Source organism: Pongo pygmaeus, chromosome 6, assembly GCF_028885625.2.
Source record: "Pongo pygmaeus isolate AG05252 chromosome 6, NHGRI_mPonPyg2-v2.0_pri, whole genome shotgun sequence".
Lineage (NCBI taxonomy): Eukaryota > Metazoa > Chordata > Mammalia > Primates > Hominidae > Pongo > Pongo pygmaeus.
In genome coordinates this window covers 133,408,535-133,418,300 of record NC_072379.2, presented here as the reverse complement: position 1 = coordinate 133,418,300, position 9,766 = coordinate 133,408,535, and the positions used below count along the sequence as shown (strand labels likewise).

Below are 9,766 nucleotides of genomic sequence, written 5' to 3'. Positions count from 1 at the left end.
GAAGTGACAATGTAGCCACAATTCACATCATGTCCTAGGTTCTATCAGACCCCCCAAGTCCATAGGTTGGGTAGGCTCAGTAACAATGCATCCAAAGCAGAAGTGTATGTCCAAGATCAAGCATGAGCAAAACCAGAGGGCACAAGTAAGCCATGTGAGCAGGTGACTCAGAGCCATGTCATCCACTGTTGCACCAGCACCTCTCCATCACTTCACCCAAGAGGTGGTGTGGGGGAATCCCTTATAACAAGGTAATGGAGGAGGAAAAATCCTGAGCTTGGTTTCTGAGTTGGTGAATTGGTTATGGGGGTGTAAGTCAAAAATGGATGGCAGCTACACGATGGCCCACTTGGGAATAACTTTGGAAGACAATGCCAAGGTGAAGTCCTCCCAATGAACAGAGCTTCAGGTGGTGCACTTGGTCATCAACTCATGGGCAGTGACCAATGTCTTGGCCAGTCTCTAGAAAGAAAACTTCATATAATTGGAGATTTTTTTTTTTTTGAGCTGCAATCTCACTCTGTTGCCCAGGCTGGAGTGCAGTGGCACGATCTCGGCTCACTGCAACTTCCGCCTCCTGGGTTCAAGAGATTCTCCTGCCTCAGCCTCCTGAGTAGCTGGTACTACAAGCTCCCACCACCACACCCAGGTAATTTTTTATATTTTTAGTAGAGATGGGAGTTTCTCCATATTGCCCAAGCTGGTCTCGAACTCCTGACCTTGTAGTCTGCCTGCCTCGGCCTCCCAAAGTGCTGGGATTACAGGTGTGAGCCACTGCGCCCGGCCTGGAGACTTTTATTCTCTTCATCTCTGTAATCCTAGGGCCAAAAATAGTTCCTGTTGATATTAAATAGTGAATGCTTGTGGGATGAATGGATGAAGTTACTGAATAATTGAATGAATGCACCTCTTCCATAAAGGCGCCAAACTTGCTAATACCACAGGCTCCTCACCTGTGCACAGAAATCTTTTCTTCTAGGAGGTTTGCTTAGCAAAGTAATTTTTCACCATCTCAAAGGTAGCCATGGCCCTAGTAGTTTCCAAAAGTTGCTCCCAATATTAGAATGCTTCATGAAAGGCATGGATCTGGCCATCAAAGAGGAAAACAGGAGCTGGTGGCCAGAAAGTGCAAGGTTCTAATATTGGTTGGAACCCTGAGAGCTCGCCGACAAACAACACAAGGCAGTGTGGAGCAACACGCTGTTTTAATGAGCGCCTGGGTGCAGATGGGCTGAGACCTAAAATGATGTGAGACACAAATGAGGATGGGGTAGAGGTTTTATAGTCTCCTGTAAACAGGAAGTGTCCCAGTCTGATGTAACTGCTATGTGGTACCCCCATGGCCTCTCTTTCTTGGTCTTCAAGGGGTATGTGTCTTCTGGCCAGCTCTCTTCCTGCTTCGGCTATCTTGCTGACGCACACTGCTGGTGCAGGTAACCTTGTGCCTTGGCACTGGACCTGAGAAGGGAGGAGTTATTCATTCCCCCAAGCTTTCAGGACCCAGGGAAAGTCTTTCATTCCTGTCTATTTGGTTATAGGAAAAGGGAAAAGGGATGACTTTTTAAATAACTATTTCAGGCGTGACATAGAGGGTGGTGTGGGCACCTCGGAAAAAAGAAAAACTTGATTTTGGGGGTATTCCTGAGAGACGGGTTGGTATCCATTGTGTCGTTGTAGCAGGATTGTCTGGCAGTTAACCATAGTTTGAACAAGACTTTTAATGGCTTTTATTATCAGTGGAATAATACAGGGGAGAAACAGGAGGAACCCAATGATGAAGATTACTGTCCCTACCAGTGTTTTAAATCCTCCTAAATTAGAGAACCACCCTCCTAGGTTTGCCGGTTCCCGTCCCTTCCAGGTTTGGACTGGTACATGGGCTACTTTTCTGGTGTTTGAAGCGATTTCTAGAACTGCTTTCCTATTATTGTCTATGTTAAGACAACAACTGGAGATATTAAACTTACCACAGACCCCACCTTCTTCTGCTAACAAGTAGTCTAGTGCTAGCCTGTTTTGATAAATTGCCACGTGCATTTGGTTTTGTTATTGCACGACCATTACCATTTCCAGGGCTGAGGCTGTTTGGTTAGTGTCTATTTCTAGAACAGCCTGTAGTCTAATTATTCTATTTAGCAAATATATGGGAATGCAATCACCCCATGAACCATCCTCAGCCCAAGTGGCCAGACCATAATATTTGATGATCCGTTGCGGAGGCGCCTCATCCTCTTGCCATCTTTGGCTTCATCCTACCTTCAAGGATCGTTTTTCTTTGTTTAGGTTATCATACACAGGGACTTTGAGGGTGTTGCCCGCCTGCTTTGGAAGTAAAAAGAATCCGGGTTTAATTGTTCCTAGGAAGAAAGTACCTTGCCAGTGATAAGGTGGCCACAAGTAAGCCCGGGTTCCGCATATCCAAAGGAATCCATCAGGGGCAATCCATTGTAGGCTGGTGTTCATAGGATTGTTTCATTGTGCACTTAGGTGGGGGTATGTGGCATAAGGGTTAGTGGTGTTTGTACAGTTCCAGCCCCTTTTTGACGAGACATGACTGAGGTAGCTTAATTTAGAAGGAGACCAGGCTCTGTGAAGTAACCTTTGCCACCACTCTGCTGCGGAGGTGTTGACCGTTAGGGTTTGGTGACAGGGACTTTCACCTACGGCACGATGGGTTTTATTAGTCCACTTGCAGGATATCCACACCGTCCCTCTTACCGGGTTGGTAAGTGTCCAGGACTGCAGGCGTTCCTGAGGAGTGAAAGTGAGGCTGGAGTTTTGGGATGCTAGTTAGTAAGGGAGAGTGTCTATCCCATATCACCGCCACTGTTCACTCACATGAGCTCCCCCACATACCCAGCAATTGCACACATTCATGGTAAGCACGATGCGTTCTCCTAGATCTACAAACAGGTTTTTTTCCTGGCTTGGGAAGGGATAGGCCTGCTTGTAGTTTTGTATAAAGGGGTGGAAATACCACAGGTGTTTTTTTGGTGGGGGGGAGTTGTTGATTTTGGCCTTTGCTTTGGCTACAATCTGTTCTCTCTTTATGTCCTCTAGCACTTCAGTGTTTACTCCCCATTGTCCAATTTTGGTGAAGCAAAGCCACTGCTTACCTTTTGCACATATAGCCCCATTACGACTGCCAGATACTCCTAGATTTTTCACTTTATAATTACTTTTCCCTGATTCAACACATTCCTTGACTAAAGTTCCATAACAGGATTTTCTATATTATTATGGTAAGTAAAGGATTGTTGCATTTTTCCTCCGTAGTGGAAAGACTGATAACACTCACATCACAGCAGCTTGGAGGGGCTGCTGTGGACAGCAGGGTGGCTACTGACAGTATTAGGATTGTGGTGAGGGATATTCCTGTATGAAGACCTTTGGTTGGAAGCGAGGCACAGCAAGCAGTTGGGTAGATACAGGCCATCTCTGGAAGCAGGTGATTAGTCTTCCTCGCATTTAGGCTTTCTAGGGGGTTTTTGGCTTTAAGAACATTTTTTGGGTTAATTTAAGCTTGGTAGGAGAAATTGGCCGGGAGGACCACTTAGCTGTTAATGTTTTAGAGGAAGAAATAGCCTTGGGGGTGAGCTTGACCCTGGTGTGATGGATCCAGTTGGGGAGTCCTTGGACTCTCATTGCAGTTGGCGTGCTGAGTACCACAGTGTAGGGGCCTGTCCACTTCAGTTGTAGCTTTTTGCGAGGGTCAGGTTGGCAGATAAACACGTCTGTGCCTGCAAGACAGTTATGTAGAGAAGACAAGGAGATGTCGACAGGGAGAGGCATGGTCTCATTTGCTACTTCATGAATGAAAATCCAGTGTCTAGATTAAGTAGAGGAGGTAATTCCCGAGTGGCTCAGAGTCTGGGAAGGGTGGAGGCTCCAAGACAAAAGTTCAGCCACACATGATTTCAAAGGGACTATAAAAAGAGTGTGGCTTTGGTGTTGTGTGGAGTCTCATGAGGGTAAAAGGGAGGTTTTTTGTACATGACTGGCGGGTTTCTAGAGCCGGCTTGGTGAGTTGGGCTTTAAGGACAGAGTTAACTTTTTCAATTTTGCCTGAAGATTGAGGCCTGTAGGGTGTGTGGAGAACCCATTTTATACCTAAGGATGTAGAGATGCCTTAGGTAATTTGACTGACGAAGGTGGGTCTGTTATTGGACTGGATGGATGTTGGGAGTCTGAAACGGGGAATTATATGCATGATGAGAGTTTGTGTGATGATATTTGCACCTTCTGAAGTTGTTGAGAATGCTTCTACCCACCCGGAGAAAGTACAAACGAAGACTAGAAGATAGCAGAGCCATTTTTTGGGTGGCATGTGAGTGAAGTCTACTTGCCAATCTTGCCTGGGTACCTGGCCCTGGGCTTGTTATTGATTTCTAGTTTTATTCCATTGTGGTCAGAGAAGAAAGTTGATATCATTTCAATTTTATTTATTTATTTATTTATATGTTTGTTTGTTTTACAGTAACAGGGTCTCATTCTGTCACCCAGGCTGGTTGGAGTACAGTGATGCAATCATAGTTCACTGCAGCCTTGAACTCCTGGGCTCAAGTGATTCTCCTACCTCAGCCTCCTGAGTAGCTGGGACCACATGAATGTGCCATCAGCCCCAGCTAATTTTTTCTTTTTAGTAGAGACAGGATCTTACTATTTTTCCTAGGCTGGTCTTGAACTCCTGGGCTCAAGCAATCCTCCTGCCTTGGCCTCCCAAAGTGATGGGATTACAGGCCTGAAGCACTGCACCTGGCCTTTAAAAAAATTTTTAGAACCTTATTTTGTGTCCTAACATATGGTCAATACTGGAGAATGTTCCATGTCCTGACAAAAGTAATGTGTATTCTGCAACTGTTGAGTAAAATATCCTGTAAATGTTTGTTAGGTCTACTGAGTCTATAGTGCAATTTAAATTTGATGTTGCTTAATTGTTTTTCTGTCTAGATGAATCTGTCCAATACCAAGAGTGGGGTTTGGAAGTCCTCAGCTATCACTCTATTGGAGTATATCTCTCCCTTTCAATCTAATAATGTTTGCTTTATATATCTAGATGTTCCAGTGTTAGGTGCACATACATTTGCAATTGTTATATTCTTTTGCTAAATTGATTCCTTTATTATTACATAATATCTATCTTTCTTTTTAGCTTTCTATTTGAATTCTGTTTTGTCTGATATATCTCCTCCTGCTCATTTTTCTGTTTCCTTTTGAGTAGAGTATCTTTTTCAATCACTTTCTATGTGCATCTTTGCAGGTTAAATGAGTTTCTTGTAGGAAGCATATAGTTGTGTCCTCTTTCTTTTAATTAACTCAGCTAGTCTATATCTCTTAAATGAGAAATTTAATCCATTTACATTCAAGGTTATTATTGATATTTGAGGACTTACTCCTGTCATTATTAATCATTTTCTGGTTGTTTTGTATATCCTTTGTTCTTTATTTCCTTGCTTATTATTTATTTTTGTGGTTGGGTGGTTTTATGTAGAGATAGGTTCGATTTCCCTTTTTCCTTTGTGTATCGGCCCTACCAATGAGTTTTATAGTTTTATGTGTTTTCATGATGGTGATTAGGGTCTTTTCACCTCTAGATGTAGGACTCCATTGAGTATTTTTGTAGGGCTGGTCTAGTGGTGATGAATTCTGTTAATTTTTGCTTGCCTATGAAAGATTTTATTTCTTCTTCATTTCTGAAATATGGATTTGCTGGGTATAATGTTTTTGAGTGGTCATTTTTTCTTTCAGTATTTTGAATATATCACCCCTTTTTCTCCTGGCCTGTAAAGTTTCTGCTGAGAAATCCACTATTAGTCTAGTGGGGATTCTGCTATGTCATCTGATGCTCTTCTCTTGCTGTTTTTAGAATTATTTCTTTGCCTTTGCCTTTTGACAATTTGACTATAATATGCCTCAGAGAGGCATATCAACCTGTTTGGGTTGACTCTATTTGTGATTCTTTGAGCTTTCTGAATCAGGATATCAGTCTCTCTCCCAACACTTGGGAAGTTTTCAGGTATTATTTTATTAAATATGCTTTTTTTTTTTGAGATGGAGTTTCACTCTGTTGCCCAGGCGAGGGCAGTAGCATGATCTCAGCTCATTGCAACCTCTACTTCCCGGGTTCAAGTGATTCTCCTGCTTCAGCCTCCCAAGTAGCTGGGATTACTGGTGCTCACCATCATGCCTGGTTAATTTTTGTATTTTTAGTAGAGACAGGGTTTCACTATGTTGGCCAGGCTGGTCTCAAAGTCCTGACCTCAAGAAATCTACCTGCCTCGGCCTCCCAAAGTGCTGGGATTACAGGCAGGAGCCACCGCGCCTGGACTTATTTCATTAAATAAGTTTTCTATATGATTTCCTTTATACTCTCCTTCTGTAATGCCATAATGCAGATATTTGTTTGCTTAATGGTGCTTCATAACTCGCATATGCCTCCTTTATTCTTTTTTGTTGGTTTGCTTGTTTTATTTCAAATGACCTATCTTTTAAGTTCAGAAATTCTTTCTTCTGCTTGATCTCATCTGTCATTGAAACTCTCAGTTGTATTTTTATTTTATTCATTGAATTCTTTAGCTCTAGGATTTCTGTTTGGTTCTTCTCATTGTTGAATTTCTTATTCAAATCATTAATTGTTTTCCTAATTTTGTTGAGTTTTCTATCTTTATTCTCTTTTATTTCATTGAGTTTCTTTAAGATTATTATTTTGAATTCTTCTCCTGGCATTTTGAGCATTTCCTTATTATTGCAGTTTGTTACTGGAGAATTACTGTGTTCCTTTGGAAGTATTATGTTTCCTTGCTTCTTCTTGTTTGATGTGTCCCTATACTGATTTCTACACATTTGGTGGAACAGTCACTCCTTCCAATTTCATGGAGTAGGTTTTATAGGGAAAGATTTATTCTCATAGATCGGTCTTGGGGAGTAGGTTCAGTGCAGTGTGTTGGCTTTGTTTCTAGATGCATGCAGTAGTGTGGCATCTGCACAGTTTCTTCAACTGTAATCTATCCTCTCAATGTTTGTGAGTACCTCAGTGTCCTAGGCTGAGAGATTTTGTGGCAGTGGCAGTGAAGCTTTGCCATGGTGGGCTTGCCAGGCCTTTCTCATGTCTGAGTGCATGTGTGGCCACATTGGATTGGCCAACTTTGGGTCTGGCTCACTGTGATTTAGTGCCATGGGGCTGTTTCCCAAGCCTGGGGGTCAGGTGTGTCACTGCTTTGATGGCCCGCCTGCTTGCCTTCTAAGGATTGCCTATGGGGCTATCTCCCAGGTCCAAGATATGAGTGCATGGCTGCTTGGCTGCCTGGAAGTGCATTTGCCAGGGCAATCCACAAGGCCATTTCTCAGGTATGGGATGCAGCCACACACCTTCTTGGCTGGCCTGGGTGCATGTCTGCTGGGGGTGGCCAACAGGGCTGTTTCTCAAGCGTTGATTGCACATGCAGGTCCTTTGGGCAGGTCAGCAGCATGTCCATGGTAGGGGTGTGGTCCCATGCTGCTACTGTGTCTTAGGCCCTTGGCATGGGCACACAGCTGTTCTGTGGGCCCAGCAGCATGTCAGCTGTTAGGTGGATCAAGGACCTCTCTCACTTGGGAGAGGGTGTGCAGCAGTTTACCTGGCTTAAGGGTAGGCTGTCCTCGGACAAGACTCTTCCTCCAGCTGTAAAACCAGACAGTGTAGGTTGGTTTCACTGCTGTGCAGGACCAGAGTCACAGGCAATTCTGGGCCCAGAATCCATGCAGCTGGAGTTGTGGGATTCAGCCACCTGTGTGGGCTTCGCACAGCTACTCAGTCAGCTTCTCAAGTTTCCCCAAGCCCTGGTTGTGAATGGGAGGCAATCCAAGGGTGTGTTCATGGAGGGAGTAGGTGCTACAGGCCTGTTTTTCAGGCCCTGTACATCTGCATATGGCCACTCTGCTGGCCTGGGGGCAGGCATGTCAGCTGTTAGATGGGCTAAGGACCTCTCCTGCTTGAGGGAGGATACACAGCCATTTGGCTGGCTTAAAGGAAGGTTCACCCTGGGTGAGACTGTCAGACTGTTCCTCCAGCTGTATTGCAGATGACAGGGGTTGGTTTCACTGTGGTGCAGGACCAGAGTCATAGCCAATCCTGGGCCCAGTCTTTGTGCAGTTGGCCCACATGTGGGCTTGGTGGAATGAAGATGGAGCCCCAGTGCTGGAGAAGTGCAATGGCTACGGCCCCCAGAGCAAGGCACAGTCCAGAAATGGCTCTAATCTCAAGACGGCACCATGCTGCAGCAGCTTGGCTCACTAAGGGAAGGGTGTGTACACATCCTGTGCTCCTAATTCGGAGTGATATAGCTATATGGATTCCCAGAAGCTCTTCAAACTGGGCACAGGGCTTGCAAGGACTGTGGGATTATTTTGTAATGAGGACTGGAGTCATTTACAGTGGCAATGGAGACTGGTGAGGTTCTTTTAACTTTTCCCTACAAGGGGACTTCCCTCCTGTCTCTGGGCTGATGCAATTGTGGCAGGCAAGACGGGGCTACAGAGGCCATGTGCCTCCATGGTACTCTCTTGGGCTTCCAATCACTACAAGTTCCCCTCTACTCCCCCATTGCACTTTAATGCTCTCTTTTCATAATTCCAGTTAAATGTTAGCGGTTTATTCATTCCCTTGGTCCTTTCTTACGGTGGGGATAAGAACTAGGCATTTCTAGTCAGCCTTCTTCCTGACATCACTCATTCCAAAATTCTTAGTGTGAGTCACAGTTTAAAAATTTGAAAGCTACTGGTAGTGGTTAAGAGTTTGAGTGCTATAGTCAAATTCCTAGGTTTAAATATTGACCCTAACATTTACTTAATGTGAGATCTTAGCAATTTTTCTCACTTCTCTGCATCTCAGTTTCTTCACGTGTAACGTGGATTGATCATAGTATCCATGAAAGGGGTGGTTATGAAGATTAAATGATTTAACATACATAACTCAATAGATATATAAGCAGCAGCAGCAGCACCTTCATATAACATATGCCAAGTGCTGAACCATAATACAGTGTCCGAACCATAATAAAGACTCAGTAGTGGTTTGTCGTTGTGGAAGAGACTTCTGGTGCTCGCCATACCCATTCACTTCTGTTTTCTGGCACACAGGAGGATGACACTTCCCCATCACATTGAAGACAGGCCTGGCTGGGCTCTACAACAGATCTGGTCAAAGGATTATAGGTAGAAGTGATGTGTGCCACTTCCAGGCCTGAGCAATTGATTGCTCATTTGAGACTCTTAGGTTCTCTTTTGCCTTCCTAAGCCAAACCCTGAAGCCTTGGGTTGGGACAGCAGGGAAACAATGTGGTGGCATAGTTTGAGTTCTTGAGTGACAATATGAACAGAGCCTACTGTCACCCTCAGCTCCACCAGCTTGTGTTGGACATGTAGCATGTAAACTTTGTTTACAGAAGATTTATTGACATATAATTTACATACCATATGATTTACCTTTTTAAATATACAACTGGGTGGTTTTTTTGTATGTTCAAACTTGTACCAGGTCTCGCAGGGCCTTGAATGCCAGGCTCAGTAGTTTAAGTTTTATCCTATGGGAATTGGACAGTTCATAAGAAGTTGTCTTTTAATTCAAAATGTGTTCATTAAGGAAATAATCTGACAAAGAGTATTCCCCATTTCCTTCTGGCTTCTTCCTAAATTTCCCAAATGTTATAGGTTGTATTTTCCTTCTTAGCATCATTTCATAGCTATATGACTTTGTTTTCTACTTTCACCTTAACATTACCTCATATAC

At 43.8% G+C, this 9,766-nt stretch overlaps 1 pseudogene; it reads right to left on the bottom strand.

Moving 5' to 3' along the window:
• Window positions 1-2,817: 2,817 nt before the first annotated feature.
• Window positions 2,818-3,436, bottom strand: LOC129041593 (suppressyn-like; annotated as a pseudogene).
• Window positions 3,437-9,766: the final 6,330 nt, after the last annotated feature.